We start from the raw sequence: 14,246 nt of genomic DNA on the forward strand, positions 1-14,246 counted from the left end.
AGGGCTCTAGTAGCTCCCAGGCAGAGATGCCAAGGTAAGGGCCCTTCTCCTCTCATTTCTCCTCTCATTTCCCTATGACAACGGCACTGCTGACCCCCGCAGGCCCGTTAAGGCTTCCTGGTGGAGAAGGCAGATGTGTGTGGGTGGAGATGAGAGCAGGGTGACGTGGGCAGCGGGGCCAGGGTGAGCAAAGGCACAGAGGTACCCAAGTGGGGGGCCTTAAGCCAAGGGCAGAGTGGGACATGAGATGGAAGTGTCCCGTGGTCAGCGCTTGCCACGCCTTTCCCCATTTAGCCCTAGCAGTGCTGCTATCATCCCCTTTTATTGATGAGATACTGAAGCTCAGAGAGGTTAGGGAACTCGGTGGCCACATGGCTGTCACACAGCACAGATGGGTTTGAACCCATAGTTGAGGTACGAGCAGAAGGTCTTGGTCACTGTGGATGCCATCGTCTAGGCTGTTTAAAGTAGAATGTGAACCGGGGAAATTCAGGAGTGTGTCATGAATGCATGCAGATGAGCTCCCTGGCACGTAGGGTGGGCGACACTGCATGTGTGTGAGGGGCGTGGGGGCATTCAGTGTGGGACGCGTGTACGTTATAAATGCATGTGTGTCACTGCCAAATGAAGCCACTGCCCTGAGTCCAGGCCCAGAAATGTCGGATGGGGAGGACGTGCCTGAGTGGCCGACAGGGCTGCCAGAGGACAGTCAGAAGACCCTGGCCATCCCGCAGCGGCTCAGGAAGCTCTGCGCTTCAGCAGGGAGCTGGGCTTGTCCTCACAGTTCCCGCCATGTGGGCCTGGCCTATGTCACCTGTCCCCGGATCCCACACCCCAAGAGGCTGAACCCATAATTACCCAGGAGAGAGGCACGTCCTGCCCTCGGCCTGGCGCCTTCCTTGCCTCTGTCTCCTCCGTGGCCCGTCAGGCTGCCAGCCACAGCTGAGGGAACAGATCCTGCAGATCGAGCTGGCAGACACACAGGGTGCTGTTAGGGCGGGGGAGGGGGACGCAGGAGGCGATCAACGTACTGGCTGGGAGACAGAGAAAGAGCGACTGAGGGCTCGCTGCACCTGCCACTAGCCCCTGGCTGTGTGATCGGGCGTGCAAGCCACCTCTCTGAGCCTCAGTGAAACCTCACGGAACTGTGGAGATGACAGCCTAACAGAAAGTATATGCAAACTGTAATGTGCCTGGTCCAGGGCAGGGCTGCCGTTCCAATCCCAGTGGCCAAGATAAGCCAGGATGTGGTAGAGAGCTACTCAGGAGCCTAGACTGAGCATCCAGCGGATGCCTTTATGTAAATAAGGCCCTCTCTCCCCTCCTCTGCTGTCTCATTTTTCTTTCTCATGATTCACTATTAATATTATATAGCTGGATTTCGTCTGCCAGAAAGCAGAGGCCATGCAAGCAGCAGTGAGCTGAGTCAATGGGGCCCAGGATAGGTAAGTTTTGATGGGAGGAGGGGAAAATGATTTTATGTTTGAGTCACTGATCAAGAAGGAAGGAAGACAGAAGGAAACTTGTGGGAGGGAGGGAGGCAGAGCTGTTGAGAGTTAATAGAACCTGGACTAAGTCTTTCCCTAAATTTGCATTGGGCTGGCCCTGACTGCCCCAGAGAAGACGCAGGTGTTCTATTTCCTGGGAACCACAGGAAATATGAGCATTCAATCATATGGTGAGGGTTAACTGAACTGTGTCCCTGGGACTGGGGGGGGGGCGGGGGGTGACAGAGATGACTGAGGCACAGACTACACCTTCAAAAGAGCTCCCTGGTAAGAGGAAGAAAAGACAATGGCTTTGTCTTTGTAGCTCAAGGTGGTGAAGGAAGGCTCATCACATGGCTCTTAGTTCAGAGGACAGAGGGGGCCATTCCTCCTTGAGCCCCAGGGAAGGCTTCCTGGAAGAGGGGGCAGATTTGAATGTATGGAGAGCAGAGGAGGGCACTGTGGGCAGAGGGACCAGGGTGAGCAAAGGCATGGAGGTACCCAAGTGTGGGGTGGGTATTCAGGACCATGAGCCAAGCCTGCACGTTGGGGCAGAGTGGGAAATGAGACAGGAAGGGAAGGCAGGGGCTGGATGGGTAAGGCCCTTGAATGCCAGGCTGAGGAGGAGGAACTTGATCTGCAGACAATGGGGAGCCCTGAAGGTCATAGAGCACAGATGTGCTCCAGGTAGATGAAAAGCCGGAGGGAGCCCAGACAAGTGGAAACAGCGGATGAGAGGATGACAGGAAGATGGGCAGGGCCTGGTGGTGGTGGTGATATAGGTGAGGTTGGATCTGCAGGCAGTTTCTGAGTGCGGGCCGGGATCGTGTCTCGTGAAGCCGAAGAATGGAAACACGGACCCAGGAGAGGCAAAGAGTTTTAAAAAGAGGATAGTTTATTAGAGGCAGGAGAAGAGGTTGCAGCTCCCGAGTGGGAAGGGGTCCTGAATGGGGGGTGCCCCTGACTGAAGCAAAAGCTCTTACTTTTATGCTTTCCCTTGCCTGCTTGGGGAAGGGGAGCTGTTTGGAGAAGGGAACTTGTTTGAAGAAGGGAACTGGCGCCTTCTAAAATTCCTCTACCAGGTTGGTTCTGTTTGCCCATCCTAAAGGAATTAGCAAAGTAACCCACTCTTATCTATCAGATCTGCTCCGTTTGTCAGACCAAAGGAATTTTATGATTAACCTCAAGGCCTTGTTACATTATGTCCTGGAGCGAAGGAGTGATTTTAAACCCTGAAGTTTTAGGATATGGCTGTCTTTTGTTTATTCCACCAGGGACGCCCCTGTCTTCCTAGCAATCATACTAACTAACCTGTCTCAGTGGGAGAGTACAGGGATGATGGGGATGGGGGACCCAAAACTGGAAGGCTTGGGGGAAGGGAGAAAGTGTAGGAGGAAAGATGATGGCTGCACTTCGACATCTGGGCTCCGTTATAAAGTAAAAATAAAATAAAATAAAATAAAGCCACTTCGTAGGGATGTAGGGTTCAACCAGATAATATATGAGAAGCACTTTGAGCACAGAGAGGGATTACTGGATGCTTGCTTTCTAAAACTTAAGCATTTATTGCTTTTACTAATTAGTGGTACACTTCCCTATTAAAAATAAGGACACCAAAGCTCAAGGTCAAATGACTGGCTGGAATCGGCCATGCTGGGCCTCAACTCACAGGAGAAGCAAGTTATGAGCAAATAAACCTGGGATGACTCAGAGAAGAGTCTTGATTTTAAAATATCGCTATAGAAAAGGGCTGTTTTATGACTTTTGCACGGTGTGCTTATTATATCCAAGCTATAAATGTGAACTAATAAGTAAAATGAGTTAAGTTAATGAAAAAAATCAACCTTCAGGACGGACCCATATTACCTAATGGCAGTCCATAAACATAAACATAAAAATTTTAAATACAAGAATGAATTGCAATGCCCAGAAGCTCGAGGATTCTGTAATTTCTCTGTGAGAAATAAAAGCTATTGATTTTAGCTTGGGTTCTCATTGCTCATGAGTGAGTCTTTGAGAAGTCGTAAAGGAAGGCATTATTTCTGATTGTTTACTCACTGAGGATCGGATGTATTGAATTTAAATTGTCTCCAATTCCTAATTAGTACAAACCAAATTAGAATTCGAGTACAGCAGCTCTGGAAAGGCCCTTGGAGACCTCTGAGCTCCGTGTTCTTCCTTTGTTTGATAGACCTGGAACCTGAGGGACAGAGAAGGAGCATAACTTGCCCGAGATCACACAGCAAGTAGGGGAAGATCCACGCTACAACCAGGGGTCCTAGCTCCCAGGTGTGTGTCCTGCTCTGGTCCCTATAGCCTTTGGGGTCAGATCGTTCAATCCAGGCCTAACGGGTGTGCTGGGATGTTACTGGGCCACAGAGCGCTGGCTCCTACAATCACTTTCTCTCCCAGCTGCTGGGAAAAAGTAACCTGCCCCCGAAAGGACCCTGGAAGCCCCAGGCTCACACTGATTGCACAGTGAGCTCTAAGACACTTTAGCATATTGTCAGGTAGGGAGCACGGAGGCCCTGTGCCAACATACTGAGCAAGCAGCACAGCCGGGGCTTCTGTTCTGAGAGGGGCCTCAGGGTGGCACAGCCCCAAGGCCAGCTCAGTTCCTCCCCTGGAACCAGGGGAGGGCGGGGACGCAAAGGCCTTAATGTATGGGGGGAAGGAGTGGCCTCAACTCAGCCGGGCACACGCTCACGAGCGCTCTCTCTCTCTCTCTCTCACACACACACACACACACACACACTCACACACACACACACACACACACACGAGCATCATAGCGACCAAGAAGCTTTGCATGTAGCACAGGCACGCATGCGTGTGTGTGTATGTTAAGCTTCAGCCTGTACATAATTATGAAGCAGATGTTTAATTACTACCTGCATGTTATTAATCAACACGATTAATACACAACCCATACCACATAATTACTTAGCAATTACACCGAAACGAAATATTTTACTGCTGAGGGTTTGGTAATTACCCAGGCTTGCCAAAGAACAGGTATCATGGGCAGCGATTTTTCTTCCTTCCTTTCCTTCCTTTTCTGCCCTCTCATTAATCTCCTGGGCCGATCGCCTACCACACAGAACGAGGAGCCCAGGCAGGCTGCTGGTCTCCTCCCCAAGGGGATGACGCCTCTGCACTGAATGTCGGTTTTCAGGTGAACCCTAAATCGCCCAGCCCTCACCTCTCAGGTCTTCCGCAGCTCCTTTCCTAAGTAAAGCTGGCCTCCTGCAGGCCTGTGATGGAGAGGCAGCGTGGGGCAGGGGTTACGTAGGGAAGCCCTGCCCACAGCTGCCTGGAGTTGAAACCTAGCTGTGGGCCTCCCGGCTGTGTGCTCCGTGTCACGTTAACTAGGCCTCAGTTTCACCACGTGTAAAATGGAGATGATAATAGTAAGTACCTCAGGGGTTTCTGGTGAGTCTTTAATGAGGCAGAATACAGAAAGCACTTACCACAGTGCCTGGCACAGAGTAAGGCTTCAGGGATACTATGACTTATTGTTACTATTTACCCAGAAGTGGCCCCTCTAGGAATCCTCCCAATCGGAGTCTCCCAAACAGTTTTGGATTTTATTCTCTCTCTTCCCCTTTCCCCCCAACAGCTCAGTCCCATATACCTGGAAACATCCTACACTGACCCCTCCCCTCTGCCTGTCATCTCCACCATCTTCCCTAATCTAAGCCTTCATCCTCTTTGCACATGGCCCACAGCCACAGTCTCCCTACTGCCCACCCTGCCCCAAGTCCATCCTCCGGTGGGCCAGGGTAGAACTTCAGGAGTGGGGCTTGGACCATGCCACTCTCCTGCTCAACAGCCTTCCACAGATCCCCACTGCCTATGCGGCAAGGTCCACCTCCCCTTCTGGTGTTTTGGGCCCTGGGAGGTCACTAATGCCCCCAATTCCACCTTCTTTTCTTAAAGCATTAGCATAGCATGAGTGCCTAAGCTTTTCAGGAAAGAGAAAGGGAAGGGAAGGGAAGGGAAGGGAAGGGAAGGGAAGGGAAGGGAAGGGAAGGGAAGGGAAGGGAAGGGAAAGGAAAGGAAGGGAAGGAAAAGAAAGGAAAGGGAAGTCTTGCTAGATTTTAGAGGCATCCAAGCTGGGATGTCCCAGAGCATTTCATAAGCCTGCATATTTCCAGACTCCGGGTTTACCCTTCATTGTTAGTCGCCAGACCACTTTGGTTCCCTCCCACTTCCCTTGACAAATGTCTTCCCCAAACCCAGCTGCATTTAAGCACAGTTGATCTTTCAGGGCACAGTAATCACATGTCTAGCTGAGCAAAGAGACCATGTAAGGGCCATCAGATGCAGGGAGCAGTATGTGGCCTGCTTGAGAGGTGTGTGTAAGGGACATGACAGTAGACTCTAACACAGACAGCACACACGAAGAGAGAGCCGAGGGTATGACATGTGTGCCTGGTGTGTACTCGTGCACACAAGCAGGGCCGATGAAGCTACACCTGACTGTGGATCAACTCTTTCAGCTACCAAAATATCACAGAGCGTGCACCATTCATTCAATCATTCAATAAACATAAGATTTCAGAGGAAATTCATAGAGGGGCATCGGAGACTTCAGAGGTTCTGGGTTTTCTTCCTGGGTCTGAAGTTCAAGTCTTGGTCGTTGGAGCTCTGAAGCTCTCTCCCAAGAAGCTAATGAAAAGGTTTCCAGGGAGCATTGGTTCTGTTTCTCTTGCCTGGGATTTACATAGAGCTCCCTGCTCAACCACAGGGCTCCAGGCAACAACCTGTGGGTGACAGCAGATGCCAGACTAGCCCAGAAGGAAGACAGGAAGCAGGACCCTCCAGGTAAAGGTAGGGAGGGGTGGAGTTGACTGCCTGGATGTAGTTGTTTTCACTCCCAGGCAGCCAGGTTGCAGCTACTCCTCTGCTGGCCAGCATTCAGGCTGCATATGATGGAGGCAGCTGAGAACAGACATTTCCTTCCTCTCCCTATGGGCCTCCACGCCCCCTCCCCCCACCAGGTTCTGGCTCTTCACTCACGTATAGGCACACACTCCCCTCACCACATAGACACACATGCGTGTGCACACGCACACATGGCCAAGTCTGGTTTTAGAGTAAAGTAATAAGGCCAAAGGTTAAGTATGCTGACCAAGAGGCAGGAAACCTTTGTTCACAGCTCTGGGTCAGCTCTGCTGTGTGCTCTGGGTAGGTCATGTGCCCTCTCTGGGCTCTTACTTTCTCCTCTTTAAAATGAGACAGAGGGATTCAATGATCTTCAATCTTAGAGGGAAAGGAAGGGGCTCAGTCCCCACAGACGAGTAAAGGTGATGTGAAAAGGAATCTGAAGAGCCCAGGTCCCTATGATGAAATGACGTATGCCTGGGAGAAAGCCAGTTGGACACCTACTGGGGCAAGAACTGGGATCTCCAGCACCTTGCCTCTTTGGAGGCTGAATTCAAATGCCCACCACTCATTACGTGACTGTGGAAGCCTTACGTGAAGCTCTCTGAGCCTCAGTTTCCTCACTGTCAAATGGGGACAATGACACCTGTGATTCGCAGAATTAAATGAGACACAGGAGTTTGCCCAGCATCGTGTCTGCCCCTAAGTAAGCCTCAGTAAGTGGAAGCTATTATTAGCATTACAATTATAGCTCCATCCACATTCTGAGGAAACCCCAACCAGGCAGCTCACGCACCCCTCTGTGCTAAGCTCAGGCCGGCAGGGACCCTGGGAAGTGGCTTATCTTCATTCTGGTCCTCACTGGGACCTGGCAGCCCCTGCCCTGATGGGGGGCTTTCCTGACCATATCCCAGCCACACATGGACACTGTTCTGAAGTGTTGACATGGTTAAGAGACATAACAGGCCCAAAATGGAGTCACTTGCGCTAAGCCCCACGTCAGCAAACCAAGACTGGATACAAAACCTAATTGCAGTCTCAGCCTCTCCCAGGAATGTAATCTTAACCGGTCAGTCTGGAATTTCCTGGTCAGCATGAGTGAGGTAATCCCCAAAGACCCCTTCCACCTCACAAAGGAGAGTGACCTAAGTCTGAAACTATCCACTCTTTGCTAGAAATTTCCTTTTCCAGCCCCCTTCTGCCTATAAAAGCCTTCCATTTTGTACAGCTCCTGGGAGCTCCTTTTTATTTGCTGGATGGGAAGCTACCTAATTCATGAATCATTGAATAAAGCCAGTTAGATGTGTAAGTTTACTCAGTTGAATTTTGTTTTCCAACATCAGTCCTCTGGATAAACAGTGGCCATTGCTTGGAGCCCTGAGGAAAGGAGCCTGGCATTGGGGGTCACAATCTTACCCGATATGTGTCATTTTTTTCAAGCAAAGTGTATCCGTGTATCCTTACTAAATAACAATGGGAATAAATTAATCATTTGGGGTTAAACACCTCTGGGGAAAGCCCAGGCCTTGGATGAACCAATGCTAAAGGCTCTGGCTTGTGTTTCTCATTCTGGAGGAAGGGAGCTGAGAACAATGGCCTTCTCCTCTCTCCCGGCCCTGCGGACAGGGGTTATTAGGGATCACAAAGTCCATCTCCTTCCTGTAGGGGGGAGGCCTTCACGTGGGGCCAGGCCTGGCAGGAGAGACGCTGTTCTGGGATGGTGAAAGCGAGAAGCCTGACTCTCCCCACCCCATGGGTGCTGAGGACCTACTGTGTGCCAGGTCCAATGGAGCTGCCGTCCATGGGGCTCCTGATTCATCCTCCCTGGAGCCTAAGCAGGGGGGTTTGTGAAACAGACCCCGAGAGGTTGATGATTTCAGTAAGTGGCAGAGAGAAGCTTCACCTCTAGGTCTGTCAGGTGCCAGAGCCAGTGTTTTCTTTCTGATTCCAAAGTAAGAAATTAGGGGGTATGCCAGTGCTGCACCCGACACTTTTCTTGGACAATGGACCCCTCTCCTATCCTTGGCAGTGCTGGCTGCTAAAAGCTCCACCTGCACCTTCTCTGGCGGGGACTGTGGCTCCTGGCTGTTTGGAGCCACCTCACCGAGAGGCCTGGGAGGCCACAACCCATGTACCTCCCCCACCCCCAAGCATAGCCTGTGGCCCGGAAAGAATATGCTGGGCACAAACTCCACGATGCCATTCATGCGCCAAGGTCCCCATGGGATCCAGATGAGACTGGATTGCTCTTGAACCCCGCAGTTCCTTCGCTTCTTCCTTTGCCATACCCTGCACACCCCTTGCTGGTGTGCAGACCTCGTCTGAGAACCCCCCTTCAATAATGCACTTGCACAACCATCCCCACTCAGGCTCTGCTGTTAGGGAAGCCGCCCTAACCAAGGGTGCTCACAAGGGAGACAGACACGGTTCCTGTAGTCGGGGAACTCAAAGCCCAGAGAGAGTCAAGCCTGAGACGCAGACCGACCATGATTCCATCCCTTTGACCATGACCCTTCCTCACCCCCACCCCCATCTATTACCAAGAACTTACAATACTCTGTACAACCCACTTTCCTTCCCGGTCTCACTCAATACCAACAATAACCCAGCCAGGAGGGTTTGTTATCTCCCATTTTACAGATGAAGGAGCTGAGGCTCAGAGAGATTATAATTTGCCCAAGGTCACTTGCTAATCCTACATGGCCGTGCTTGGATAGGAACTCAGTTCTACCTGACCACTGGGCCCCAGCACCTGCCTCTCACTAACAAAGGGGCCCAGAATGTGGCTGTAGAGATGGGAGGGTGGGACAGTCTAGTAGTTAGGGCAAAGCTCGCTGTCCCCCTCTGCCATCTGGTGCAATTCCTGGGCCACGTGGCTCAGGAGACCACAGCCTAGGGGGAGGGGAGGGCGGGGACTCACTGGTGACCTGACTGCTGCCCTGGCACCATTCTGGCCTCTCCCTATATCACAAACCTGGGGCTCTCCCCTTCTCAAATGATTCTCAACCACGCTGGCTCCTTTTCTACCCCCAATCCAAACTTCTGTTATGTCGCAGACTTTGCAGCTCAGTCAGGCGGGTAACAGGCAGAGAATGGGAATTTTTACCTGTGAATTTGGTTTCTGAACCCCTGCTGCTTGCCAAGCCTGAACAGCTCCTAGATAGGCTCTGAAAGGAAGAGGGAAGACAGAGGGGCAAGCAGCAAATGGAGGACAACTACATTGGCAGTTGCTGGGGGTTCTCCTGTGGGTGAGGGCTGTCCAGTGGGGCTAGAGGGCTAGCTTACCTGGATCCAAAAGCAGGAAGGGGACCTGGTTCTCAGGTCCACAGCCACCTGCTCACTCTGCCCCATCCCTCAGAGAAAGAACCCACTGCTCAGGGTCAGAGCTGAGCCCAGCCAGGCACAGGGGACTCCTGCCCCTTCATTCTTCCTTCCCACAGCCATCAGCCTTCTTTAACACGGCCTCTCCCTAATGTACCTTGAGCCCTCACTACCCTGGGCATTGCACTTCATTTAATCCTCAAATCCTTTCCCATCCAGCCCTTATGAGGTAGCTATTGTTATCATTCCCATTTTACAGATGTAAAAACTGAGGTTCAAAGAGGTGATGTATTCTCTACAAGTTCAGCATAGTAGTGCCACATGACTCCACAATCCCACTCCTAGGCATACACCCCAAAGAACAGAAGACAGATACCTAATCAGATACCCGTGCAGGCATGCTCATAGCAGCACTGTTCACTGAAGCCAAAAGGTGGAAACATCCCAAATGCCCATCAGCGTTTGCATAGATAAACAGATGAATGTGATAGATCCATACAATGGCATATTGTTCAACCAGAAAAAGGAAGAAGTACAGATACATGCTGTAATAGGCATGACTCCAAAACATGCTAAGTGAGAGAAGCCACAAAAGGCCACATATTATGAAATCTCTAGAACCGGTAGACTGATACAGACAGAAAGAAAATCAGTGATTGCTAGGGGCTCAGGGGGACGAGTTTTGATATGTACGGGTTTTTTGGGTGGGGATGGTCGTAACAATGTTCTGGAACTAGACAGAGTGGTGGTTGCCCAACATCATAAATATACTAAATGCCATTGACGTGTTTACTTTAAAACGACTAATTTAATGTTATGAGCATTTTACCTCCATTTTTTAAAAAAGCAGGTGGGGGAGAGGGGAAGTGATGAAACTCACTAAAGGTCAAAGTGCTGGGAAGGGAAGGGCCCAGCTTCACACTTGGTCTTGCTGGCCACAGGCCAGGCCCTTGGCTGCAATCCTCTATCGCCTGCCCTGTTCTCTCCCCATTTCTGCTGTCAAAAATCCTGCTCATTATTCAAGGGCCTTGGTTAAAAGCCCCCCCTCAGTCTCCCCCTGGGAGCCCACAGCCCTGTGCCCTCCCCAAGCAGCCCCCACCTCTGCGGGTGAGCATGACACAGGGCTTTCCTTAGGCCCCATCACTCCCAGGGTGGTGGGGCGGTTTTCAGCTCTGTGCTTGGCAGGCAGTAAGCGCTCATTAAATGGCGATTTTTAAAGGGCTGGGTTACTCCTGAGGGCTGGGATCTGCTGACTCCTCTCTGCTTCTCTAGCTCAGGCTCTGCTCCCAGCAGAACTCCTCAAATACTTGTGGAATGGACGGGGAGAGACGTACAAACTCCCCTGACAAGGGGGCACTTTCCTACCTGTTTTCCACCGAACAGGACGCCTGTCTTGGTTCACAGTTTATAATAAATACAAGTCTCTTTCCTCTCGGCTAGATTGGCCCGAGCATGCGCACACCAGAGCCGGCTGTTTCTGGTAAATGTCTAGGGCTGCTTGGACCAGCCAAGCTCTGACTGAGTTGTGGTGTTTTGCTTTCACAAGGCACGTCCACCGCAATTCTGCATGTCAGGAAGAATCAGAAGTTCTGGACTCTCAGGAGATGGGCCCCTGCCACGTGCTGTCCATCAAATCACAGACCTACCCCAAAATCCTGGCTGGCAGGGACACTGCCACTCAGGAAACAGATATCCATTAAACACCTGAGATGTATGGGGATAGAGGGGTGACGAGGAAGACCTATTAGCTTCGAGCTAGAATGCTGAAGTCACACGGAGGGATGATTCAGATTCTGCCACTTCCTGGCTCTGTGAAATGCTGGACAAGTCATGTAACCCCTCTGAGACTCAGTTTTGTCACCTTTCAAATGGGTAGTAAGAGGCCCCATACCTCACTGGGCCACTGTGGAGATTAAAGGAGGTACTGCGTGCAAAGCCCTCAGCTCAGTGCCTGGTAAAAAGCTAAGGCTTCTCCAACGCAGCGATTATTGTGATTACTATTCTCACTTTACAGATGTAAGAACTGAGGCCCAGGAAGGCCAGTCAGAGTCTGTGGGAGTCACAGGATCCCCAAGTTGACGCTGTACTCCTTTCAGCACATCCAGTTTTTAGAAGAGACACACCCAGGACAGCCAGTGCTGCCTTGGCAAACTGCCCCTAGGTCTGGCCTCGGTGACGGCTCAGCCACTGGGTGGACATGCCATAGGCTGCGCTTACTCACTCACTTCTTTGTGGACTGTGTGCTCTGGGCAGGGTGAAGGGAGACAGCATGGAGGGCGGAAAGATCACAGGGCTGAGAAGCAGCAGCCTCATCCATGTGCTGGCCCGGTGACCTTGGGTAAGTCATACATCCAGGCTTTCGTCCATGAGATTCTCTCGGTTTGAAATACCATCTCCCTCTTCCCTCACCTGATGAACTCCTGTTTATCCTTCAAGACCCAGTTCACGTGTGGACTCCTATGTGAAGCTTCCCATCTCTCCCAGGCCAAGGTGGTCACAGTTGTGCTATGCTCTCATTGCGTTTGCTTCATCTCTGCAAGTTCCATGAGGGCAGGGACTGTGTCTGGTTTTCTAGTTTGTTCTTGCCATGTCCCCTGAGCATGGCGCCTGCCACGTAATAAAAACTCACTGAATTATGCATGAGTCTCTATTACTGCCCACCGCCCCTCCATCCTGCCCCGCATTGGATGGTGACCTGAGACATACATCTTACTCATTGGACTTCAAATGCCCAAGCACAGGACTCATTCAACTGCGTCCCCCTGCCCAGTACCAGATCAGTCCTTGGTAAAAACCTACTGGACACGATCTCTCTAAAAATTGGTGCCCTGCTTACCTCACTGGCTTAAGCTAATGAATATGCAATAAGACAGCTACTTTATTTCTAAATCAAAGGAATTATCGACATGCAAGGTATTGGCATTAAGGATAATTCCAAACACCAGATAGTGCCAGGCTTGTTGGAAGCTCTTTTGCATCTGGAATGGAATGTAGTTGACGATGCCAAGAAATTCACTTCAAACAAAACGAGGCGGGTAATTAGGAAGCCCTCACTCCAAGGAAGGCAAAGAGACAGGGGACTTTCCTGATCATGCTTCTCTACTTGGCTGCTGCTGGTGAGACATGCTAAGGATGGGACAGGGGGGACCGGGAACCTTCTCTCTCACTGACACCCAAAGCAGAAAGAGGAAGTTTTGTGGCCAGAGAACGCTAGCCCAGCCACTTGATTCCTTAAATCCCTATTGTCTGGTGGCGTGGGGGTGTGGAGAGGTGGAGGGCGAGGGTGCCCCCCTCCCTGTGGTGGTGAGCATTAGGCACTGAGCCAGTCAGACGTGCAGAGTACCAGGCAGGCCTGGCACGAGGAAGCTCTCAAGAAACATTCATTGTCTTCCCTCTCAGACTATCCTTAGACATGATGACGAGAGTGAAAATACAAACCATAGCCTGTGAGAAGCCTTCGCAATATCTGTGTGTGACAAAGGACTCGTGTCCAGAATACATAACTCCCACAAATCAAGAAGAGAACAAGAAAACTGAGTTTAGAATTGGGCAAAAAAAGGGGGACACTTCCCAAAAGAAGGTATCCAAAGAGCTGATAAGCATATGAAAAGGCGCTTAGCATCATTACTCACCAGGGAAATGCAAATAAAAACCACAGTAACACATCACCATAGAGCCACCAGTTGACTAAAACTAAACAGACGGATGATACCAAGCGTGAGTGAGGAGCTGGAGCAACTAGAACTTGCATACACTGCCGCCAGCGGGGCCAACCAATGGCACAGCCACTCTATTTCGTGGTGTCTATTAAAGCTAAACCTTGACAACTCAGCATTTCCACGCCCAGTTACATCCCCAAGGAAACACCTGCATATGCCCACAAAAAGACATGGAGCAGAATGTGTGCTGCAGCTTTATTCATAAGCACCCAGAATGGGAAGCAACTCAATGTCCATCCACAGAAGGACAGATAAAGAGAGAGAGAGAGAGAGAGAGAGAGAGAGAGAGAGAGAGAGAGAGAGAGAGAGAGAAATATAGATATATACGTACACACATATATACATATATGTGGTCATACAGTGGAATATTATACAGCAATAAAAAGAACCAACTGCTGTTATATGCAGGAACATGGATGGGTCATAAAATTATGTTGAGCTAAAGAAGCCAGACCTGGAGGAGCCCATGCTGTATGATTCCACGTATATGAAGTTCAAGAACAAGAACAGTAGCTCAGAAGTGACAGAAGCCAGAACGGTAGTTACCTGGGGGTGCAGGGGGATGGGGAGAGGAAAGTGTCAATTGGCATGGGGCACAGGAGGGCCTTCTGGGCTGATGACATAAGAATGATCCGTATTTTGATCTGGTTGATGATTACTTAGTATGTATTTTAAAAACATCATTGAGCGATACACTGGAGATGGACGCACTTTACTGTATACGTGTTATTCCTAAGTAGGATTTTTTTTTTTCCAATTATGAGAGAGAGGACAGATTGGATCCAACCATCGCTAAAGCCTACCAGCCCTATCAGTTTGATTCTCAGAGCCT

General features: G+C 50.5%; 1 protein-coding gene across 4 annotated transcripts in view; it reads right to left on the reverse strand.

Annotated features, from left to right (window-relative positions):
- Positions 1-14,246, reverse strand: part of TSPAN18 (tetraspanin 18) — a 174,629-nt gene that overhangs the window by 57,447 nt on the left and 102,936 nt on the right. The window contains exon 1 of one of the 4 annotated variants that reach the window (XM_081061958.1): positions 859-995. The exons of the other annotated variants lie outside the window; for them this stretch is intronic. The gene's annotated coding sequence lies outside the window, so the exon portion shown is untranslated. Of the gene's footprint in view, positions 1-858; positions 996-14,246 lie in introns of those variants that run through there. 4 annotated transcript variants of the gene reach the window in all.

Source organism: Rhinolophus hipposideros (assembly GCF_964194185.1).
Source record: "Rhinolophus hipposideros genome assembly, chromosome: 10".
NCBI classification, from domain to species: domain Eukaryota; kingdom Metazoa; phylum Chordata; class Mammalia; order Chiroptera; family Rhinolophidae; genus Rhinolophus; species Rhinolophus hipposideros.